This window comes from Magnolia sinica, chromosome 7 (genome assembly GCF_029962835.1).
Source record: "Magnolia sinica isolate HGM2019 chromosome 7, MsV1, whole genome shotgun sequence".
Lineage (NCBI taxonomy): Eukaryota > Viridiplantae > Streptophyta > Magnoliopsida > Magnoliales > Magnoliaceae > Magnolia > Magnolia sinica.
In genome coordinates, this window is record NC_080579.1 from 19,484,389 (window position 1) to 19,499,237 (window position 14,849).

A 14,849-nucleotide genomic window follows, 5' to 3' on the forward strand; every position below is an offset into this window, starting at 1 on the left:
TTGTCGTGACTGATTGCCGATTCCTATTGACGCGACTGATTTGTCAATTCAAATTATCGATCGATTCTGATTGTTGTGACCGATTGCTAATTCTGATTGACGTGACCGATTTGCTGATTCTGATTATCGATCGATTCTGATTGTTGTGACTGATTGTCGATTCCTATTGACGCAACCGATTTGTCGATTCTGATTGTCGTGACCGATTGCTGATTCTGATTGACGTGACCGATTTGCCGATTCTGATTATCGGTCGATTCTGATTGTCGTGACAGATTGCCGATTCCTATTGACGCGACCGATTTATCGATTCGGATTATCAATGATTCTGATTGTCATGACCGATTGCTGATTTTGATTGACGTGACCGATTTGCCAATTCTGATTATCAATCGATTACGATTGTCGTGACTGATTGCTGATTTCGATTGACATGACCGATTTGCCGATTCTGATTATCGATCGATCCTGATTTTCGTGACCGTTTGTCAAGATCGATTTCGATTTGTCGAGGCTGATCGTATAGATCGACTCCAATTGTCGAGGCCAAGTATCGAGTCCGATTCCGATTTGTCGAGGCCAATTGTATAGGCCGATTCCGATTGTCGAGGCCGAGTATCGATTCCGATTTGTCGAGGCTGATTGTATAAGTCGATTCCGATTGTTGAGGCCGATTTCGATGGCCGAGGCTGATTGTCGAGACCTATATGAGGCCCATCGTGATTTGTATTAGACCCTTGTGTGAGGCCATGGGTCCACTATATGTTAGGCTCTATGTGGGTCATTCCTTGGGGGCAATGTTGGTTAAATGTTTACATTGTAGAGGTCGATTGTCGATGCCGGTTATTGATACCGATTATGAGTATTTGATAGCATAGCATCATGATACATGCTCATATGCATCATCTGCATGTTTGTTATGAGATGTGGTTGACCATTGTATATGTCATTGGGAAGGTTGTTATGAGACTCCCTTATAGGCAGAGATTGTCTCACCTGAGCGCATGGTATGCGCAAGATTGATGCATGATTTGACTGTGTGACTCATGCATTTCACATTTATGTGACATGACCACCGTACGCCTTAGCGACATCAGGGCTGTAGCCTTCACAGGTATTTCGTGGATGGCCAAATGGGACACCGAAAATCTGTTCTACATGGGGTGTTATAGATATCCCTGGGTGAAAGTTCCTAAACCCTCTTGGTTCCAGAGGTTGCTCCAACGTCTAGACCGAGTGGATGCATGAGCGTATGAGGGCCGTATACCGTTAGGCCGTGTCTCCCACTGTGTCGTGGTCGGTTGGAAGGGGGTACGGTCTTACCTGCCCGAGAGGAAGGGGCAATGCTAGGCTGAGTCTAACCAGCTCGAGGAATGGGTTATCGACGAACTGGGCCCGATATTGGCAGGCGGATAGTGAGGTCTCTTTCACTCGCCTTGTTGCGCGCGATGGGGCGGTAATCTGGTTTGGAGTGTAATAGACCCCGGTGTTTCCCAGAGAGTAAGCATACTGATATGTGGACTTATTGAGAAGGAATTGCATATTCATTCATTCATTCCTTCACTATCCACTCGGGCTGGTGGTGCGTAACTATTTGTTACGTGTACCTTTGCATGACCAGGATTTCGGTTGGGCACGCGACTAACCTGAGATTAGGAGTTTACCACATTGGGTCTGATTATCCAAATTTAGGTATGAGACTGGTTTGGATAGAAGTCTTTTGTGGTGAACCCCATAGTCTGCGATACTACGTACTATCATCCCGACTTCACACTCCAGCATGGTCATTACATTCGCACCGTATATTACATTGCATCCGCAGTACTTAGCATTTTGGGTTACTATGTTTCTGCACTTATATGGCCTAGACGGACTTAGCAAGATTTACATATTGTATTGGACCCTCGGTATTTGATATTTGACTCTCTTTGACTCCTCATTTATATGGCTGATCTGAATTGCATACTCTGATATTTTATGACTCATGGACTTACCAGTATAATTCCGCTTACTCTGATATTGTATCTTGTCAGTATTTCTATTTATTCTATTGTTTAATTTATGGCATTGTATTGCATACTTGGCATTTACCTTGTACACACACTTTCACCACCCTCTAAGCTTTCTATAAGCTTATGCACGATAGATGCGTGCAGGTGGCATTAGGTTGCAGCAGCGTTGAGCTTGGAGCGTGCAGCTATCTTCTGGAGCTTTGATTTCGATATATGTATTTCCCTTCCAGCATTGTATTCAAATGATTATATTAGTGGATATGTGATGATGATGTTGCCTCTATGATTTAGGTATACTTGTGGTTATACTTCTTATGAGACAAATGTACGTTGGAAAATCTTCTTTGTAGAATCCCAGGATCGAAACCTAGCATACGGACGCTGGGAGCCGAGAATGGGGTACTATGGAGGCTGTCAGTACCAGGTTCGGCGATCGTGATTCATGTGAATCCGATATCCGAGTTAGGGACGTGACAAGATTGGGGTAGGAGAGTGGGCCACACCATATCTCTCTTTTGCTCATTATAAGCCATGGACATTGGCTCTCTCATGGCAGGGTTGCTTAGGAGGATGAGAGAGAGAGAATGAGAGAGAGGTGATGAGAGAGGAGTGATGGGAGAGAGGGATGGTGGAGTGACATGAGAGGTAAGGTGCTTGTTGACTTTAAGGTACTTGTATAAGAAATAAGTAAGGGTAGGGTATGGGTTGCTTGTACTTGACTTTGATTGATGGATTGATGTGACATATGATGTGATTGATGAGTTATTGTCTTGGGATTTGTAACGCGCAGCGTTTTCCTTGAACTGAACGCGGGCCCACATCCCCTGGCTCGGGTATCATCTCGGAGCGTAATACGCAGCATCAGAACCGCGGTGACGGCGCGGTTGTACGGGTACAAGTCTTATGTCAAGCCGACTCTGAAATACAGGATATGACTCAAGGTTATGCACAATTGCCGATTATAGATCGCGAGTCGCCGAAATTTGACCAGGGGGACCGCGGAAGCCTACGGAATAGTACAGGGTAGGATACGGGCCTCACATAACATGATTGATTAGATGAGTTAGAATTACTTACAATGTAGCAATTTTCAGAAGTTCTACGACCAGTTAATATTATAGAACCCTTTTTATTTAAAATTTCATACCCTAAGTTAGAAAATTTTACGCTGTGGTTTTTATCGCATATTTGAGAAATGCTTAAGAAGTTATGTTTTAAACCTTCTACATATAAAACATTCTCAAATAAAAGGAGTTTAGAAAGTTGAACCGTACCTTGACCAATAATCCTGCAGTTACTACCATCAGCAAATGTGACTGACCCATCAGCCATGTCTTTAAGATCAGTGAATAGACCTTTATCACCAGTCATATGCCTTGAGCATTCACTGTCTAAGTACCATTTTGAATGACTTGTAGCTTTGAAAGCCATGTGGACAACCAAGCAAGTAACCTTAGGAACCCATTTCATAACTGTTTTAGGTTTATGAGTATAGTTGGTCATCTTATGTTCGTAGTTGTTGTAAGAATGACCCATTGAATTAGATTTTAAGAGCTCCTTAAGCAAATCAATTATTTTTTCAGCTAAAGGGTTTCGATTCTGATTTTTATAGTTGATATGGTAACTTTTAGGTTTAAAAGATTGAAATATTTTGATATTTTTAGAAAACTTTTGATTAAAACTTTTTTCCTTTGAGTTTGAGGACTCTCTTTTTACAAACTTAGGAATAGTATTCTTCTGTTTAGGAGGAATATTTCTATTATAGCCCAAACCGGATCGGTCGCCACATTTTCTTGATCCAAATAAAAGTTTTTCTAATTTTGGATCACCTTGGGCATACCTCTATGTGTCCTTTAAACTCAAAAGTGAAGAGACTTCAAGTTTAAGTTTTTCATTTTCAGATTTCAGATTTTCAATCTGGGAGGTTTTGAATTCTAAATTGCATTTGCATTTTTTAAAACAATCTGAAATATGGAATTTTTCTAAAATAAGAGAATCAAAATTTTCTTTAAGCTTTGAAAACTTTTCTTTTTAAAGTTTTAATTTAACAGCAATTTTACAACTTTCCTTGTAAAGAGCATTATAAGCATCTTAAAGACCTTCTTCATTTTCATGATCATTGTTCAGATTTTCTTCACTAGTCAGATCATCATTATCTGAAAAAGTGAACTTGGCTAAAGTCATAAGGGCTTTGACTTCATTGCCCGACTCAGTTTCAAAATCTTCTGATTCAGAAGAAGCTTCAAAACTGGAAGATTCATCCCAAGTAGCCAACATACTATTCTTTTTGGGTTTGTCCTTTTTAGGACACTTGTTTGCCAAATGCTCATATTCTTGGCAGTTGTAACATTGACTGTCTTTTAATGATTTTCAAGTTTTTGATTTAGATTTTTTCTTATCATTAGCTTCTTGAAAATCAATCCTCTTTTTACTTTTGAAAATTTTGTAAAACTTTTTCGCCAGAAGGGCCATATCATCTTCTGAGTTTTCTAAATCAGAATTACTATTATTTTCTTGAAAAACATTTTTAGGAGATTTAAGGGTAATAGATTTACCTTTAGGAGCTTTAAAATTTAACTCAAAGGTTTGTAAAGAGCCAACTAGTTCTTCTACCCTCATATTGTCCATATCACGAAGTTCCTAGATCGCAGTTACCTTAGAATTGAACCGTTCAGGAAGGGAACGTAGTACCTTTGCACACACTTTACTTTCTGGGATTTTGTTACCAAGACCCCACATAGAGCTCACAATGTCATTTAATCTAATATAGAAGTCCATAAACATTTCATTTTCTTTCATATGTATTTCCTCAAATTTGGTTGTGAGGATTTGGACTTTAGATTTCTTGACAATTGATGTTCTCTCGTGTGTCATTTATAAAATATCTCATGCTTGCTTTACAGTATCAGAGGATATAATTCTTTTAAATTCATCTGGTGATAGTGCGCAAGTGATTGTATTTAGTGCTTTTGTAATGGCACTACTCTCACTTTTTTGAAGAGTGGTCCAAGAAAAATAAGGTGAGATTTTCATAGATTTGGATCCATCAATATCAGTTACTTCAATGGTAGGAGGGCGTCCATTCAGTCACTATGGCTTGCCACACACTCTCACCATGGATTTTAAGAAAATTCTCATCCTGACTTTCCAATAGGCATAATTGGAGCCATCAAATGGAGGAGGCCTAGTGACTGAAAGGCTATTAAAATTTGACATCTTATAAATAACTTAGATCGATTAGATCAGGAAATAAATCCAAAAATATAACAATTAAGGTGAGCTATTAGGCTTTGATACCACTTGAAAAGGTCAAGCTATATGTTCTAGAGGGGAGGGGGGTTGAATAGGACTATACCAAATTAAAACTTTAACAGCGGAATTTAAATGAATAAAGGAAAGATAACACTTTAAACAAATCACAGTACGGAAATGTAAAGCAACCTCAAAATTCTAGCCTTGAGAGGTTGATACAAATGTTGTTCCAAGGACAACCTTGCACCATAAAAACCAAGGGTTTATGGCAGGACAACCTTACTAGAACGGTTTAAGTATCAATATCTCAAACTGAAGAGGAATAAAAAGTAAATAGCAAGAATGAAGTCTAAACTATTACAACATTCACCACAACGCTTGAAATGTAAATATTACAACATTCACATCCACACATACATTCCACAAACTTTGAATGATAAAAGATATAATAAACAAACATTCAAATCACAAGCACGAAGAATTATAGTGGTTAGCCTGTGTGTTCACCAACTGTTAAACAACAGTCACACAGCTTGCTACTCCACTCCTAATATCCTCACACAGTGGATATTAGCATTCACTATGAAAATAGGTTTTTCTCAAGTTCACCTAAAACCCTCACAATTGTGTCTTTCAAATGGGCTTACACAATTCAAAAACCCCACACTCTGAGTTTTCTGGCTCTCCTCAGATAACCAACACTTAGAGATTTTTCTGTCTTAATCTCAAAGAAACCAAAAACATAGAAGATTTACATAAATGTAAAATACCTGGATTTCTCCTTTTGTAGCAGCCCGGAAGAACCAAATCGGAGTAGAAGTTCGAATAGAGAAGTTCAATGTCCAATACTCACTTTAAAATGGTTCTAAGTTCTAATTGATTTTAAATTAAATCAAGTTGGGCTAGCTCTATTTGATTTTGATTCCAAAAAGTGGAATATCACAATTCCTCTTTCAAATCAGATTGGAATACAGAAACAAAATCAAAGATAAAAAGCTAACAAAAGAGAATATTAAATATGCACAATGTAACTTAAAAAGAATACAAACTTATCTCTTAGAGTAATGCCATGATTTTACTTTAATTGAATATCAAACTCTAAAAATTGTGCTCTATTTATAGTTGGAGAAATCGCATCTACGACTGGTCCTGTGGACACTACGAATGGTCGTAGGACCAACAGCATTTTGAAATTTTGAGCGCGATCGGATAAAATCGTTTCACGACTGGTCGTAGGCACTTCACGACTGGTCATGGGACACCAGAATTCTTTGCTGGAGTTTGAATCGTAGCTGCTGGACTGGTCTTGAACGAGTCGACACTGTTCACACGACCGGTCAAGCAGATTCCAAGACTGGTCATAGCTCAACCAAAATTTTTTGAAAATTTGCAATAAATTAGGACTGGTCTTGGAATTTCTTGGACTAGTTGAGCTAGTTCTAGGACTAGTCGAACAGAGTCTAGGACTAGTCTAAGAATAGACCAAACACTTATAAAATGATTCAATTTGAATTATATATACAAAATAACTTACCCTAATGTTAATATAAGGTCATTTATACCTTAAATGTGAAGTATAAACATTGAACCTTCTTTTTCTTCAGTTGTTGGATGATCTTTGAAGTTCATGAAGCTTGAATTCTTATAACATGATGAAGTTTGAACTTGAGATTTTTGAAACCTTGAACTTGTAGTTCTTGAATTGTACTTCATCTTGAGTCTTGAACATGATCTCGTAGCTTTAAAATTCTGAAGCTTTAGAGAAGAGAACAATGTGCTTGACCTTGCATTACTTGAAGTAGATCATTGTTCTTAACTTGAAATATTATCCTTGTACATGTGATGCATTGCCTTGAACAGATATATCAATATGCTACACAAGACACAGATTGTGGTTTTGGCACTACAAAATTTGACAATCAAGGTAATAAATAACCATTTCACTTACATTTTTCCAAAGAGATTTCGGCATAACGGTGGTTCGGCACAAGACTTAATCCAACAAAAATAAACTATCCTAAAACACGAGAAAACAAACTAACATAACGGCATAAAGCTGACTATCCTAGAACGGCATAAAGCAAACTACCCTAGTCCTATGAAAGTAGGGGAAAAACTACTCAGTATGCCGCAAGGTTCTTCTTTCGGCCAGTATCTTGATAAATTTCTCAGTGGGTTTCTCAACAAGATCATCTAAAAGCCCTTTTTGCAATAGGCTTTGATACCCTGGAGCATGAATGTCCAGAGAAATTTATGGACTTCATCAAAAATTTGTCATTGAATCGCTTGAGGTATCCAAAGTATATATGATTCACCTGTGACAGAAAAAGTGTCAAAGTTAGTATCCCATGGTGAATCAGAGACTACAAGTAAATAGAATTCAAAAAAAGAAAAAATCAGAAAGTGATGTAGTCTCAACACAGTCCGAAGTTTTAGACTCTGGTTCAATTTTCAGCTCCTCCTCCCTTAATGGTAAACATCCATGATCTGGGGAATGAGGGGTTTCAGAATAAGGGTTCTCTCGGTCCGTGACAACTATCGAGGTATTGCCTTACAAGGCATCCACTTTTTATTTTATTATATGTTCGTTTAAATCTACAAAGTGTGCCAAACAATCATCCAAAGATTGAGAAATTCAGTTGAGAGTGACTCATTGTCCATATTGAAGTGTGTGATGATCTGCCCAAGGATTTTATCATCTCTGGAAGTGGATGGAAGCATGCTCTCTTGCTCTTGCCCTGCATAAACAAGTTGAGGATCAATAAGTGACACATTGATGTGAACACTCTGTTCATTAAAGCTACTCAGTAGAAGCATTGAATCGTTAAAAGTGCATAACTCAGGTGGTGGCCTCAACTCGGTGGTTTCAACTTTCAGAGTCATTTCAAGCGGCTCGTCCATCTCCCAAATCATATCATCATTCAATTCAGGGGAGTAGTCTAAACATGGGCCACAAAGGTTGGAAGGTTTAGGTGAAAGTGGTTCATCCTCCACGTTTAAATTGGCCATGTCAGATAGGTGGAGTAGATCACTATGGTCGACAATTTCCTAAACCTCTTGATCATTGATATGGGCCAAACTTGAGATTGAATCCCAATACGCATCATCTTCTAATTCAGTGTAGTACATACTTGGGATGAGATTGCTTCTCTCACATTCTACTCCTAAATTGGGTTGAGGTTCGAATAAACTAACCTCTCCCTCATCATTGAAACCAAGGGTGTCGTGTGAGTGAAGTGTGTCATCATCATTATATTTGAAAGATACCTACGTCTCTTGATCATTCTTTTGAACCGTCATCGAGATCGACTCTTCAGGAACTTGAACCATGTGCTCATTAATATAATCCAACTCTTCATTCCAAATTCCAGAGTTCTTTAAAAATGAGTTAGGATCACTTTCCTCGCATTGTATTTCTGGAATGAATTGTGGCTGATATGAACGAGCCTCCAATTTCTTATCGATGCGCAATGCGAGCACTTCTATCGTTTTTCTAAGGCTTGAACAATCTTCTAATAATTTTCTCATATCTGTAGAAGAGTTTGTGTCACTTTAAAGTGACTCCTCTTGGATCGATTCTGGTTGGATTTCAAAGGTAGGGGATCTAAAAGAATAATCATTATAACATGTTGTTGGTTCATCTTTCTAATTTTGATGTTTTCACTGATAGTCATATGAATCATAGGTGGAAGAATCTGATGGTTGTTGATACATACTATCACCTATAATATAGTCTCTTATTGTTTTCTTCTTATCTGATGGTTGATAATAATTCTCATTCCCATAATTATGATAACCCCAACACTCACGTACTGTCCGTAGGGTGTAATTGTTCTCTCGCATATGATCGCGTAAGGACTTCTTAACCAGTGGAGCAGTATATTCCGGTCAATTCTTGATGATGGTTTTAGAAAAAATTTTGAGACATAGATTGTTTCCTATCATAATCATCTAACAGCCATGCTTTCTTAGCATATTGACGTTCCTACTCTTGTATATACATGGTAAAACCCTAATCCTCTACCTAATCCTAAAAGAGAATAAAAGAAAATTCTTATAGTAATATGGAAAGTAAGTAGAGAGAAGAAGTTAGAAAGAAGTTACCAAATTAGACTTCCTGTGTTAAAATCCTGCAAAAGAAAATAAAAGAAATTAGTTTCTAAAAATAAAAATCTTAAAGTTAGAAAGTTCTAAAAAATAAATAGAAAGATGAGTTAGTTTCTAAAAAGAAGACCTAGAATTAGAAAGCTTCTAAAATAGCAAACCTAAACCTAAAATTAGAAAATTAGAGAATTAGAAAGATATTACCAATTTAAAAAGTCTATGTCAAGGTCCTACAAAATAGGAAAATTAAGATAGTTTCTAGAAATCAAATAGAAAAACTTAAATATAGAAAAATCCTAATTTTAACCTAATTTTAAAACTAGCTAATCCCAGAAAAATGTAACTGTCAATCCCCGGCAACGGTGCCAAAAACTTGTTTACACCCTAAGCATAGGGTTGTGATGTAGTAATAATCTCGGTAAGACCGAGGTCAAATCCACAAGGACTAAACCTTGTACGTAATTTGAAAGTAACTTGAACAGATCTAGGCGAAGATGTAATCTAAACCAAGGAAAATTAAGGGAATAATTGTGGATTTAATTAACTAAATTTTAGAAAATTCAAAGGTGGGAAACTAGGGTGCCAAGGATCCACTTGTAGAGATTAGGGAGATCTATGCTTGATTCACGAACACAACTAGAATCAGAGTTTTATCTTCATCTAGTTGAAAGATATTTCATTAAAAATCAATCTGAACTTCCTTTGATCCAGTCATCAATGGATAAGAGGTATGAGAATTAGACTTGATTCCATCACAAGGCCATGCCCATGAGACAAAGCAAACAACAGAATCTAACTAATCCACATCCATCTGAGAGAGCTATGAACATTAGGAAGAGTTCCATCATCCAACCATGCCTAGGAGACGATGGTAAACAACAGGGTCTCCTAACTTCATAATCATAATAATGAAAAAAATATGCTCAAAGCTATCGCAGATCTATTGTAATTTAAGTCACAACAAACTATTAAAAACTAAAGGCATTCCTTATAATCAAACTAGGATCAAAATCAGTTCAAAATAGACATGAATCAAAAGGCATAAACAAAAAGTCTCTCATCACACTACAAGCTTCACCTCTTAGCCCTAGCTAAGAGGTTTAGTCAATCATGGACATGATTAAACCAAATCTCTTAAAAGAATATAAAATAAACAAACAAGAAATAAAGAAAAGAAGGAAAAAAAAACTCTTTGAAGCCAACCCACGCTCCACGGATTGCCTCCACGGCTACTCACGTCCAAGAATGGCCTTCCCACATCCTTCTCTCTCTCTCTCTCTCTCTCTCTCTCTCTCTTTTATAGGTCCCAGGGGCGGTTTAGAGGGCTGGAGGTCGGTGGAATTCGTGTTTACGCAGCAAGGACGCAAGAAACGCACTAACTTGCATTTGGACCGAGTTCTCTGCCAATAGATGTCCAAGAAATCAATTTGGACTCCATGGTTGAGGTGAAAACCCCCTATGTTCTGAACGGTTTGGATCACCCATCTGACCACAAACAGTGGCCCACAACTCCCTGTAAAGTCCAGAAAAACCGGACGTGCGTATGGTGCGAACGAACCTGCGCTGACATGTTCGGTGGGCCCCACAATGATGTTTTTTGGTGAAATCCACCCCATTCATTGGATTCCTAGCGATATTTCAGTCGGAAAGGAGTGGTTTTGGTCGAGTTTTGGTGCGGTTCACTGTATAAAATCAATTTGTTGTCCATCCTGCGTTTTCTGGCAATCCAAGTGTATACGTGCGTAAGGGACCAAAAGGCCACAATGGCGAGGGTCATGCCCCCACTATGGAGCATATGGACGGTCCGGATCATCCATTTGGATGATGGGTGGGGCCCACTATCAAAACCCAATTGGAAGACGTCCGACGTTGGCGCTTTTCTGAATTTTTGAGGAAATAGTTGGTCAGCGTGCGCTGACCGACTTTGACTATAATGGTGCACGGCCGGTGCACTTGTGCACCGTGCACGCGGATCCCCACGTGGGGTCCACCGTGATGTTTATGAGAAATCCTCTCCATCCATCTGCCTTCCCATATAATTTGAAGGTTGAAACCAAATTTGAAGCATATCCAGATATCAGGCGGGCCCCAAATCAAAGATTTAGTGGCTGATCTATCCGTTGGGCTATTTTCATAAGGATCCAATGGCTAAAATTTGACGTGTACGGTTAATTTATGGTTATCAAGCCAGATATAAAGTTTCGAGCCGAACACATGGTGAGAACCCTGTGGTCTTGCATTCTGGACAATTTTCAGGCCTCTTTAACGTGAATGGCTTGATTTTCTCAGATCTCTGGCGTGTAAATTCTTCGATTTTGGTCCCCTGGGGTCCGTCCCTTGCCTTTGTGATTTTAGAGCATTAAATCAATGCTTTTAATGCCCTTTTAAGTCTAAGCTCTTTAAATTCACCTTGCAACAAAAACACGACTAAAATAAGCCGTTAAACAGTATCATGTTCGTAAATTTAAGTAATAACTGGGGTCTAATATGCAATATTTGACCCTTAACACAATTAAGACCAAGACACTAGACATTGTTCTATTGTAATTGAGACATTGAGAATGATTTTCCAAAATGGAAATCTTTTGGTAGGATGATGCATGCAGGTTTTATTCTTTCTAATGTTCTATTTAAATATTTTGCAGACTAGTATCTATTGGTGGTTCTGCTTTGTATTCCTCAGTTTAACCATAACTTACCTGATTTTTTTTGCTTTTGCAGGTGAGGCATATTCAAGCCAAATATGGCGATTACTTTGGCATAACTGTTGCTGGTTATCCGGGTGAATTGAATTGTTACATTCTTAGATTATCCTTGTCTCATGTTTTTTAGTCGCTTCTACTAATCAATTGTTTCATGCTTTGAAATCACTTTCCACATCTCAGAGGCACATCCTGACATGATACAAGGAGATGGTTTGGCCACTTTAGAAGGATATCAGAATGATCTTACTTACCTGAAGAGTAAGGTAGGACAAGTACATATTCTTTTCATTTCATTCACACATACACTACCCTCAAATTTGAAAGCTCGAACTCAGCTTAAACTCGGCTCGAAAAACTAACTCGAACTCAGCTCGAAAGCTCGAAACTGGCTCGAACTCGGTTTGAAAGCTCGAAACTGGCTCGAACTCAACTTGAACTGGTCCAATTGCTGACCGAGTCGAGCCGAGTTAGACATGCTGGCACGGTCACTGAGCCGAGCCGAGTTCGAGCTGGGTGTACCTGGTGACCGTGCCGAGCCGAGCTAAGCCCAGCTCGGCTCGGCTCGGCTCGATGTACACCCCTAAGTGCACCAATGACCTGCCCCTTTTGCTGTAAACAATGGGCAGAAATGGAAGCAGATTGGCTGGTGTACCTCACACCAGCTGTATAGCTGCTGTATTGACGTCAGCAAGTTTTGTGGGTCCTATCATGAAGTATGTGTTTTATCGAAACCGTCCATCCATTTGGCGAGTTCATCTTAAGGCTTGAGATGAAAAATAAGACAGATCTAACTATCAAGTAGACCACACTGAAAAAAGCAGTAGGAGATTGAACGCCTACCATTCAAACCCTTTTTGGAGTCACAAAAGTTTTGGATTAATATGAAATTTATTTTTCCTCTTCATTCAGGTCTTTGTGACCTTATGAACAGATTACATGGAAAATAACAGTTATGGTGGGCCCTACGAATTCTTTAATAGTGAAAATCATCATCTCCGCTGCTATTTGTAGTGTGGTTGAGATGATCTTTGGATATTATTTATTTTTTGGAAAATGCTCTAAAATGATCTCTAAAAATAGATGAACAGTGTAGATATAATAAATACATCACTGTGGGGCCATGTAACTTTGATCTCCTTTGAACCGTTCATACAACTCGGAGCTCGTGGAGCTTCAGTGCTCGTCTTCCCGCAACACGTACCCATAGCAGCTATATAGCTGGTGTGTGGTGCACCAGCCAATCCGCTTCCGGCAGAAATTGCATACGCTGACAAAAAAAGGCGGTTCACCGACACGTGTGGTTCGTGAGAGCCTCTCGTGTATTTTTCTCTCATCCAACCTGTCCATCAGGGTCTCCCTGCCAGAAAATACGGCCGTAATAAACTTTAGGCTGATCCGACCGTTATGTAGGCCATCAAATGAATTTCAAGCTCTTTGGACGGCTGTCCATTGTTTTCTATAAAAGAGACCCACTTTAATTTTTCATATACCATCCAAACTGTGTATCATGTAATTCACATTGTGATGACTAGATTCACTGAAAATAAGGTCCACAAAATCATCATCTAGGATACAAATAGAGAAAAAAGAACAACCATCCAAAATCCTCAAAACTCACGTGGTGACCTAGTAACGGTTGGATCGGACTGGTTTCAGGGGAATACATATTCAACGGCGGGGAAATGCTTGTGGGTAGAGGTGTACACGGTTCGGTTCCGTCTGGTTCCGGGGTGCAATCGGAACCGAACCGCTCCTAACGGTTATAGGATTTTCGAAATCGGAACCAGACTGTTAGCACCCTAGAACCAAACCGGAACCGGACCATGAAAATCGGTTCAGTTCCACGGTTCTGGGTTTTTTATAATCCAGCCTAATTGTATGTTCTATTTTATAATTTAACCCATGTCCATTCATGTTGTGATCCATTTGATAAATGGTTTAGATATTATATATGGCGTGAAAAAATATATTTATGAAAACAATCAAAGGGTGCATTGTAAACCATAAATCATGAGTCAAATATATAATTAAAATATATTGTAAAGTCACGATTTGGTTCGAAGTACGGTTCCATGGTTCGGATTACGGTTCGGTTCTACATACCCTCAAACCGGAATCGAACCGAACTAAATGGTTCTTTAATTTTTAAAACCGGAACCGGAACCGGTGCACTCTAGAACTGGACCAAACCGGACCGTTTGGTCGGTTCTGGTCCGGTTCTACAGTTCTACCGGTTCGATGTGCACCCCTACTTATGGGTAGGGGTGCACACGGTTCAGTTTGATCTGGTTCTGGGGTGAAACCGGAACCGAACCGTTCCTTACGGTTCTAGGATTTTCGGAACCAAAACTAGACCATTAGCACCTTAGAAATCGGACCGTGAAAACCAGTTCGATTCCGAATCGATTCCACGGTTCTGGGCTTTTTATAATCCAGCCCAATTGCATGTTTTATTTTATAATTTAGCCCATGTCCATTCATGTTGTGATCCATTTGATGAATGGTTTAGATATTGTATATGGCATGAAAAAATACATTTATAAAAACAATCAAAAAGTGCATTGTAAATCATAAATTGTGAGTCAAATATACAACTAAAATATATCGTAAACTTACGGTTCAAGTTCGGTTCCAACTTTGGTTCCACGGTTCAGCTCCAAGTTCGGTTCCATGGTTCGGTTCGGTTCTACATTTCTCCAAACTGAAACCGAGAATCGAACTGAACTAAACAGTTCTTTAATTTTAAAAACAAGAATCAGTGCACCCTGGATCTGGA

At 38.9% G+C, this 14,849-nt stretch overlaps 1 long non-coding RNA gene across 1 annotated transcript in view; it reads left to right on the forward strand.

Moving 5' to 3' along the window:
- The window catches only part of LOC131252013 (uncharacterized), a 29,878-nt gene extending 17,511 nt beyond the window's left edge, over positions 1-12,367 (forward strand). Inside the window, exons 2-3 of the long non-coding RNA XR_009174099.1 lie at positions 12,090-12,150; positions 12,254-12,367. This is a non-coding gene — a long non-coding RNA (uncharacterized LOC131252013). The remainder of the gene's footprint in view (positions 1-12,089; positions 12,151-12,253) is intronic.
- Positions 12,368-14,849: the final 2,482 nt, after the last annotated feature.